The sequence below is a fragment of the Cavia porcellus genome, unplaced genomic scaffold (assembly GCF_034190915.1).
Source record: "Cavia porcellus strain 051 isolate PalLab524CR breed Dunkin Hartley unplaced genomic scaffold, mCavPor4.1 scaffold_19, whole genome shotgun sequence".
NCBI lineage: Eukaryota > Metazoa > Chordata > Mammalia > Rodentia > Caviidae > Cavia > Cavia porcellus.
The window spans coordinates 9,878,533-9,888,177 of NW_026947502.1; positions in this window are offsets into that span (position 1 = coordinate 9,878,533).

The window sequence follows — 9,645 nt, forward strand, 5'->3', positions numbered from 1 at the left end:
GATGGCATTTTTTTTTTGTCTTTTTTGTTTTTATCGGTACCAGGGATCAAACTCACGACTGCCTGCTTGCAAGGCAGGCGCTTATGCCACTGAGCTAAATCCCCAGCCCTTAAGATGGCATTTAAGAGCACCTTCCACTAAGGGGACAACATAAGCAGCAAGCTATTGCTCTCATCTCCCTGAGCTCCTCTGAATCCGCCAGTTTCTTGGTGGAGCTAGGGAGGTGCCCTCTGGTTTCCCAGCCCGCACACCAGCTGGCTCATGGGAAGGCATGGCTTGTCCTCTTGCTGAGTCTCCTCCAGATCCCCATGGTGGAGCCGTGGCAAAGCCTGGCTCACGGGAAGGCCTGGTCTGTTTTTGGATTTCTGTAGTTAACCTATTTCCCAGGTGTCTTAGACACTTTACTCAGGCAAAATGCCTGATAGCCATGGTTTCACAGAGGAGAATGATCTTGGCCTGTGTTTTCAGTCTGTGACCCCGAAAGACAGGGTGGAGAACTGGCCAGAGGAAGGCTGCTGTGTTGCAGCAGCCAGGAGCAGAGCAAGGGAGAGTGGGGAGGGAGCAGTGCTCTTCCGGGTCACACCCCACTGAGCCACCCCTTCTGATCCAGCCCCATCTCCCCACAGCACATCGAGTGGCCGAACCCACCAAAGGCTACACCCACTGTGGGAACAGGGAGCCTTCATTCCAGTCCTGTGCTGGCAAAACCACAGCATGCGTGCCGCAGCAGACACACAGGGCCCCCTTTCAGCATACAAGCTGGGTCACCCCAGCCTCGAGCCTTGGATAACAGTTGTTTTTCTAAACTAAAACCTCAGGTTCAGGTTTAATTGTGGTGTTGGTACCTTGCGATAAATGAGTGGGTTTGGGGTTGAAGTATGTATGGGCACTTGGTCTCCTTCCTGCCTTGTCACCATTGCACTTCTACTGTGCTCCCTGACCAAGAGAAGTCCCTGGGCAGGTCCCCTTCCTTGCTGGTCTCCTTTCATCTATAAACCAAGGCTCTGCTCTGAGGACAGTCTCCAGAATTGAGGAATTTTTTCAAAAGCACAAGGTCCTAGATGCTACTCAGACTAATATCCTCAGATTTCTCCTGCCCATTTTAATAAGTGTCTTGGTGATGTCCCTGGTGCAGGATCACTAGACTGGAAAGCTTCTGTGCTCTTTCAGTGTGGATGCTCCATGCTTCTCACAGTAACATTGAAGTTTTGACTTCCTCAGCTGTGATTAAAATAAGGCAGGTGGTGACACAAATGCCATGACTATAAATTACATAAATGAAGACACTGCCTAATTCAGGCCATGGGAGCTATTTTGAAAAAGGTTAGAGAAAAAACTAGCCTTGGGTTTTTTCTTTCCCTTTTTGTCCTGGGGGTTGCATGCTGAGCACGTCTTACCATTGAGCTACTCCCCTGGTTCTCCAGACTCTGGATTCTAATGGAGAAAATCTGCTTGTGACCTAGGCTCAAGCCTTCATTTGGAATTGCTTCTGATGCATATAAAGCATAGTCAGACTTAACACGTAGCACTCACTGTGTACTTGATACTCTTTTAAGTACGCAACATACATAGGCTTAGTGAATGAGTCTTTCCCATTGTGACTGTGGTACAGAGAGCTCTGATGTGTTCGCTTTTAGTCGCTGAAACAACACAACCTGAAGGAAGGTTTATTTCTGGCTCACAGTTTCAGAGGTTTCAGTGCATGGTGAATGCTTTTCGGCCAGGTTGACTGAGGCAAGGCAGAAATACCATGGTGGAAGGGGTGGAAAGCCATTCGTTTCATGGTACCGGAAAGCAGAGAGAGGGACAGAGCCACAGAGTAAAGGGCTGGGGACAAGACAGAGTCTCCAACACATGCGTTCATGACGTGAAGTTACCATGGCCGAAAGTTTGCTTTCTGACATAAAAGCGTGTGGATTCCACTTGAAGTTTAACTTCACGTTTGTAGCAAGTAATATTTATTGTTCTTTAATAGTCTCTGAATACTTGTATTTTCCTTCTTTCTTTTTCAAAGAATTTTAATGGGCTTCAGCATTACTGCTGGAGCGGGTCCCGTTGAGAAAGCATGCCAGTTTACTGCTTACAACTCTGTAAACGCTCATCTGGTGACTGTGCCCCAGTACTGCCCATCAGGTCAGGAAGTATGAACATTCTTAGCAACCGTGAGAACCCCTTCATAACCTGTCCCAGCCATGTCCCCTTGGTATTCCCCAGAAGTAACCATTATTCTGACCTCTAACATATCTATCATTTAAAGTCTTTTTTGTTAACAGCGTATTTTACTGGACAGTCAGTAAAAACACTTGCTCTGAGAAAAGAGGCAGTGAATGGGGTTAGAGCCACTGCCTAGTGGAGCTCACTGTGCTGTGGGAAGAGACTACAGATGCGCCACAGCAGGGCTGGTGGTGCTGCATGGTGGACCCTGACAGGACAGGACGGTGGGGACAGATACCAGAGGGTCTTGAAAAACAGTTCCTTAAAATATGCAATAAGTGGAAAGGATAAAACAAATATATGGTCAGTAAAGGGTTGATCTGCTGGAGCAGTTTCATTTGTACGGTGTGAACAGCAGGGTCGTTCATGCCTCCACAGACCTACGGGATGCAGTATCTGTGGGATGGCAGGACAGACGCTGTCTGCAGAGTTGACTCAGATGCAACAAGCAATCAGGAGAGATGCGTAAAATGTTCCACAGACACTGCATCATAAAATAGGTGTATTTCTTTGTAAGTGATGGAAAGTAATTAGATTTTCCCCAGGCATTTTATCTTAACTCAGAAGTTGTAATAGCAAATTTAGTTGTATAAGAGGGTCTCACATTTGTGGCTTGTTGTTGTTACTGTTTTGTTTTTTTAACATGGGGTTTCACTATGTAGCCAGGCTGGCCTTGAGCTCGTGGCCATCCTCCTTCCTGCCTTAACCTCCTGAGTGCTGGGGTTACAGACGTGCGCCACCATGCTTGGCTCAGATATGTGGTTTTAAAACAAAATATTTGTGGAGTAGATGAGCATCCAGACAGATTCCAAAGCAGGAGAAAGTGGCATAGGTAACATTAACATTTCTTTTTTCTTTCCTTTCCTTTTCTTTTTTTTTTTTTTTTTTTTGAGACAGAGTCACCCTACACAGTTCAGACTGGCCTTGAACTCACTATATGACTCAAACTAGCATGGAATATAGAGTGATTCTCCTGCTTCTGTCTCCCAGGTACTGGGATTACAGGTGTGTGCCACCATACCTGGCTTTCTTTTTTTGTTTGTTTGTTTTTTTTTTTGAGACAGGATCTCCCTGTGTAGCCCAGGCTGACCTCAAACTCTCCATGATCCTCCTGCTTCAGCCTCCTCATGTGGGTTACAGGCAACATTAACATTTCTTTAACTGGACATCTCTTTGTAAGGTGCTGGTGTAACTGTCCAGCCTCTGATTTCTGTTTGAGAGAGGGGCTTTCTCCTTAAACCAGCCTACTGTGAATTCTCTTACTATATAACTTATGTTATATCTGCCGTATATATCTGCCATATATCTGTTCAGTGTACAAATACACTGAAAGAGGAAATACTAGTACGTGAGTTGTACTTGTGCACTAAAATGAACGTTTAATGTCTTTCCATTAGAGATTCGTATGAGTCGTTGTTTTTACTTATGACCCAAAGAGAGTCTCAAAGACTGCATTTTGGAAAACAAGATTGGCAGGGGAAGGAAGGAAACGGTGCTGATGAAGCTCAAAGTGTTGTTTAATGTGCATGCGGAGAGGCTCGCTCTGAGTCTCCTGTGGAACGTCTCTAACCCTGAAGATCATCTGTAAATTCCAGTACGGGGTTTGGCCCTGAGGTAAGAAACCCTGAGCTTAGTGCTTTGTCTGTCTAGCCCGGTTCTTCATGTTCTCCGTGTCCAGGTTCTTTGCAGTGTGACTTTCCAGCTCCCCTTATAAAGCCGTGAAACTCGGACTGTATTGGCTTTGTGATTTCTTTACTGAACAGTGACCTTGGCCGGTTTGCAGCCTACGCCTCGGAGGCCTTGCTTGCTCCATAAATAAGTCCTGGTTAACCTGCGAGCAGAGGAGAGAGGCCCAGAAGAGGGCTGTGAATCCCGGCCTGCCTGCCAGCCAGCTCAGTGAGGGTTCTCCTCCCGCCTTTCCTTCCCCCTTCCCTCCCCTCCCCGCCCACAGCTGCCTTCCCGACCGGGAGGAGCCGCCTGCACAGACACGGAAAGCCCAGCTGAAGAGCAGAAAACAACCACAACTTATTGTTAAACTTACTGTTTAAGCCACTAAGCTTTGAGGTGCTTTGTCACACAGCGACAGCTGAGATACATATTTCAAAGGTTTTTTTAATCCTATAGAAAATCCCTTTCACAAGGCTATAAGAATTTATAAATTCATTCCAGGTTTATCACACAGAACACTTCAATAGATTCTTCTAAATTGGGATTATATAGAAGAATTTTAAAAGTTACACTACCCTAAAACTAGAAATTTATTCTTATAAAGTTTAAGCGTAATTTAAGGCACTTTGATAATAAAACATATCTTACTGTCCATTCCTTTCTTTTTTTGGTACCAGGAATCAAACTCATGACTTCACGCTTACCAGGTAAGCACTTAGGCCACTGAACTGATTACCTGGCCCCCTTACTGTCCATTCTTTATGGGACAAAATCATTGAAATGTACAGATCCCATGTATCAAATCCAGAAATACATATTTAAAAATTAGGTCTGGGAGAGGGTGTACAGCAGAGATGATGAATCCTATGTACAAGATGTGATTAAAAAAACCCCTATGGTAAATGTTAAAATTCTTTTAAAAATTCATTACAGTAAAAGATACATCACCTTTAATTCCCCTCAGAACACTCCTCACTTCAAACGCTCATCCCATCGTCCTCGCCACGTTCTAAAGCAGTTCTAGGAGTCCTCTTTCATGAGTATTTTCAGCTGTGGCTGCCTCAATGTCCTGAATGGATTGACAACAGTTGCCTTTCATGGTCATCTTGACTTTGGGGAGGAGCCAGAGCCACACAGTGGCAGATCCAGGGAATAAGGTGCAGGAGGACAGACCGCATATATGTGCAAGCCTGCTGTCCCTTGGGTGGCCCTCAGCAGCAGCATTCCCTGATCACACGTCATAGAAACCTACACAAAAAAGCACTTCTAGACTTCTTTAGAAAGTGCAAGAATGGTGGGATAAATGCAATCAAAGGGGGAGTGTTTTGAGGCGGATTTAGGGCAACATGTCTTTTATGGTAATACATTTTTAAACATTTACTGTATATTCTGATCAGCCCTTGCAGGAATGTGCTGAATCATTGTTGCGAATTTGGTTTACATTTTCCAGGATCCTGTTCTCTTTTTGGTTCAGGGTTAGAATTGGTCAAAAGATGAGCTTGAGTAAAAATCTGGGTTTCGGAGTGGGATATTCTATCATTTTGGCATCCTGCTCTAATAGTGGTACCTCAGTGAAACACACATCAAAGCAGCAAGTATCACATCCCAGCATTTTGTAATTTGTAGCCCAGGATGGCTTTGAGCTTGCAATGATCCTCCTTCAGCCTCCCAAATGCTGGGATTATAGGTGTGTGCCATTGCACCCAGCCAAGAAATAGATTTTACAGCTATTTAAAGACAAGAACAGTGCAGCCAGGGCTGACAGAGCCAGCACCCCATTCCACCCTCACCCCTTGCACTCATGGGCCTGTTCTAGTGGAAAGACCATCCTTGATACCATGGATATAATGGCAGGATTCTACCAGCGCTGCTCCAGAAGGCTGGCTGCCTGTGTGTGCTAGATTATGTCATCTCCTCCTACGTGACCACCTTCTCACATTGTTCTCTTTCATATCCAGACCTCGCCTAGGTGACATGAGTGGCTCAGCCATAGCTATTAGGCATCTAGAAGTGTGCTTTTTAGCTTTCTAATCTTTGAAGTTCTCGATATCCTCCAGCCAGGAATATCCTCCTGCAGAACACCCCTGGGCTTGCACACTTTGGGTTTCTTACCAGAGCAGTGAGGGAAAGCATACAGCATGAGGGCCCATGGGTGGCTCAGTGAGAGGTTTTTAGGATCAACTATATGGTTTGAGCTTTTGCTGGTGATTTTCAGAGTCAAAGGCAGTGGTGGCAGACCTATGGCACATGTGCTGCAGGGGGCGGTCTGTTATTGAAAGCGCTGAACGGTTCCCCATCACTGTAAAGGAACAGGTTTATTCTAGATCCGATGTTATCAGAAAACAGACAGTTCTACGACTAGACAAACTAGAGTGAGGAAAAATGAAAAGGTGGGTACTGTAAATGGTAAACAACTAACAGTCACTCTTTTTTAACAACGAATGTCTGGTATGTGTAGATGGCACAGAGACCATATTTTTGTCTCCACTCTGACAAAAATTATGGCATGGACTTGCTTTGTCTCTTTTTATCATGGTCTCAGAGTAAGCTTGTCTGAGGTTGGTATTCTGTGACCTGGTTTATGTCTAACAAGAACTGTGTACCCAGGGTGAGAGCCGGCCGGCTTCTGAGTGTTGAGGTTGCTCTTTTCAAGCACAGTTAGAAGAGACTTGTTGAGTAAGCTAGTGCATCATATCATCACAGGTGTCATCACACACTGACGCTCATTCTCCTGTCTCCTCCTGAAGTCGGGTGTAGACAGTTTTGGAAAGTTTAGTTAAAGCACTAAAGCAAAATGAATTACAGAAAAACCTTTGGAAAGGAAGAAATGAATTATTACTTGCAGTTAATTGTTTGTTAAGTTACCCAAGAAAGCCAACAGACGAATTAGTAAGAGGAAGATTTCATAAGTTATAAATCAGTTATAAAGTCAGTGTGCAAAAATTTGATTATCTTAGTTACTTTTTACTTGTCGGTGAGACAAAATACCTGATGCCCAAAGTTGGGAAGGGGAAGGTTTATTTCTTACAGTTTTTGGAGGTTTCAGTCCATACTCAGTTGGCTCCAAGGCAGTGTGGCATGGCTGGGCTGCAGTTTATGGTGGCTGCAAACAGCAAGGCGGAAACCAGCAAGACAGAGAGAGACACACCTTCTTCCTGCCATTCCATCACATCCTGACTCCACCCCTGTGTGGGTGTAGCACTGACACCATCCACCTAAACTCTAGACAATGAACCAATCACAAATGCATAATGCAAACGCATGAGGCCTGCCACAGACATAAACCATGACATTATCCTTCAAAACCAGCACCAAAAACCACTTTTTTGAAAGCTAGGGATTGAACACAGGGCCTTTGCGCTGAGCTACACCCCCTGCCCTTTATTTTTTATTTTCAGACAGGGTCTCACTAAGTTGCTAAATTGCTAAGTTGCCCACGCTAAGCTCAGACCAGCAATCCTTGTGCCTCTGCCTTCTGGCCTGCTGGGAATACAGGTACGTGCAACAGTGCATGGGAAAAAAACCACAATTTTTAAAAAGGGCATTGAAAATAGAGACTGAAATATCTAGAAATTAGCCTATAAGGATCCATCTAGATTAAAATTGTAAAACTTCACTGAGGGACCTGCAGGAAAATTTGAATAATGAGGTACATACCACAGTGTTGGATGGTGTATCTCAGTCAATCACTTCTAATAAAAAATGTCAAAATATTCTTTTAACTAGATGATGTAATTCTAGTCACCTGGGAAGCTTAATATAAAAGGATGAAAAAGTTTTGGAAGATTGAGGGGTGACTTACATCGCTAGAGAGAGAGAGAGGGAGGGAGACAGGAGAGGTATGCAAGCAGCATGAATTTTGTATGAGAATAAAAATAACCCCCAACAGGTTTAAGTCTGCACATTTGGTATAGGCTTAAGGTGGAATTTGAATATATTTACACTTCCACTTAGGGTACAGAAGCTGCAAAGCACATCACTCCCAGCCTAACAATGAGGACATGACAAGTGAGTGACAAATTCATTGCTGTTGTTGTACCTGGAGACCGGGAGATCACGAGAAGGCCAAGTCCCCTTCCCCAGAGGGGCTGATGCTACCCCAGCAGGAGCGGCAGCTGCAGCTGCGTGGAGAAGCTCCGTGGAAACCTGCGTGTGGGCGAGTGTGCAAGCCTGCACTAGCTCAGGGAGCAGGGGAATTTGTGCTCTTTCCCCAGCGTTTGCAGAGTGCACTCGTGAGAAAGCTGGAGGCTGAGTGGACCCTGGCTTCCTCCAGCCCACCTCTGCAGGCAGCGGGTGCAGTCTTGGAACCCAGGGCTGCACGGGGTGCAGAATGCCCTGCACTTTGCTGGTGCTTCTCTTCTAACTGTGAAAGGCTGAGGCAGGGAGGGCTGGAGCTGCAGCTCGCCCTCCTACCCAGCTCAAGGGAGATGCACAAAGGCTTGCCCTCTTTCCCCAAAACTTGTCTCCTGCCCAATTAATTCCCTGGACAGCTTTCCTTAGATAATAGACTGAAGTCTCACACAGAGCCTGTAGCTTCCCAGAGAAGAGAGTAAGGATGCAAAACTCAGTACATGCATGAAAAAGTAAAATTTAGCACCTTTTTATGATTAAAAAAAGAAGTCTTAAACTATAATTTAGTTACACCCAGCATTTCATCTAACATTGAAAAATTGGATGTATAAAGTGTGGTTCATCGGTCCAGTGCAATGGGTCTCAGGCCTTACACCCAAGGAACAAACTGGATTTCAAAGGTTCTGCATTGGGGGCTCAGGTTATGTTGATATTTGGGGAAAGACAAAACTCCAGGGCCGAGGATAGAGGTGTGGTTTGCCAGGGATCCAGTCCAGCTCTGGGAATTGGGAATGCACTGTAAAAAAGACCCATGGAATTTTTGAGAATGATAGATATACTCTGCTTTGTGTCTTGGTGACGATTGTGTACATTTGTTACATTTCAGTGCTCTTACAAAGAATGAGTATTTTTGTATGTGAATTATATCTTAAACTTGACTTTTAAAATGGTTTAGAAAGAAATAATGTGCTGTACAAGGCACAGTAGCTAAATCTTAGAAGCAGGCTGTATATATCCATCAACAGATAGATAAAGAAATTATGGTATTTATATACAATGGAGTACTACCTTGCCATGCAGAAGGCTGCATGCAAGTCATTTTTAGGAAAATAGATGCATCTTGATATCATGATTTTAAGTGAAATAAATCAGACTCGTATGCTTAAAAATTGACATAAATCTCTCCAAATGAGAAACCAAAAGTATAAATAAATTAAAGGCAAAATGTAAGATGGATAATAGCAAAAAGGGAGATAGATCTTTTGCAAAAGGGACAGCGAGATGGCAGTAGGTGGGTGGTAAGAGAGAGAATAAAAACAGTTAAGATTCCTTACCTGCACATGGCAGCTCTCTTCAGTTAAGATTCCTTACCTGCACATGTCAGCTCTCTTCAGTGGATGAAGGTAGTATGTCCTAAAGATGTGTACCTAAAAATAATAAAGATTGTGCTGTTAACAATGCCCAAATCATTGGTAAACCATCTAAAAAAAAAATAGCTTGGTTTCTCCCATCATAGAAGGTAAATTCCAAATGGACTATAGATGTGAATGAAAAAAAAAACCTGTAAAAATTTAAATGTAAACAGAAAGTGTAGGTGATGAGTACATGGTGGATGAAAGCAAAAAGCCGAAGGACCAAGATGTGGAGTAGGGGAGGGGAGGGGAGAGGGAGGGAGAGAGGGGATGGGCCTGT